The sequence below is a fragment of the Austrofundulus limnaeus genome, unplaced genomic scaffold (genome assembly GCF_001266775.1).
Source record: "Austrofundulus limnaeus strain Quisiro unplaced genomic scaffold, Austrofundulus_limnaeus-1.0 Scaffold420, whole genome shotgun sequence".
Taxonomy (NCBI): Eukaryota; Metazoa; Chordata; class Actinopteri; order Cyprinodontiformes; family Rivulidae; genus Austrofundulus; species Austrofundulus limnaeus.
This window is the reverse complement of record NW_013952822.1, coordinates 950-1,478: the sequence shown is the minus strand read 5'-3', so window position 1 is coordinate 1,478 and position 529 is coordinate 950.

Sequence of the window (529 nt, the reverse complement as noted above, 5' to 3'; positions counted from 1 at the left end):
AAACAGATTCTATGACATTTGAAATCTTTGTTCTGTTTTCTTTAGTATTGTTATTATTGACTTTTATTTAACCAGTAAAAGCCCACTATCTCAGTGTGTTTTGACAGTATAAGAGGTCTGTGATTTCCACAATCTCTTTTACAGTCAAAAGGAAACCTGAGCCTGAAGGCAACCTAATGGACATGTTTTTGGTCTGTGAGAGGAAACCGGAGTACCCAGAGAAAACCCATGAGGAGAACGTAAATGCCACACAGAAAGGCCCCAAGTCTAAACCTGGGTTTGAACTCAGGACCATATTGCTGTGAGGCATCAGTGCTAATCACTGAGCCATTGTGCTGCTAAAGCCTTTGAAGTCTTTTGCTAATTTTATCTTGTGTTTTAATACATTTAGCTTCTACTAGCAAGCCTTTCAATAGTTTCAGCCACCCATTTCCTGTAGCTTATAGCTAGATTTCTAGTACTTTTTGCTTCCAGCTACAATTTTTTTACATATAGTTTATGCATTTACATATTTAGTTTTAGTTTATAC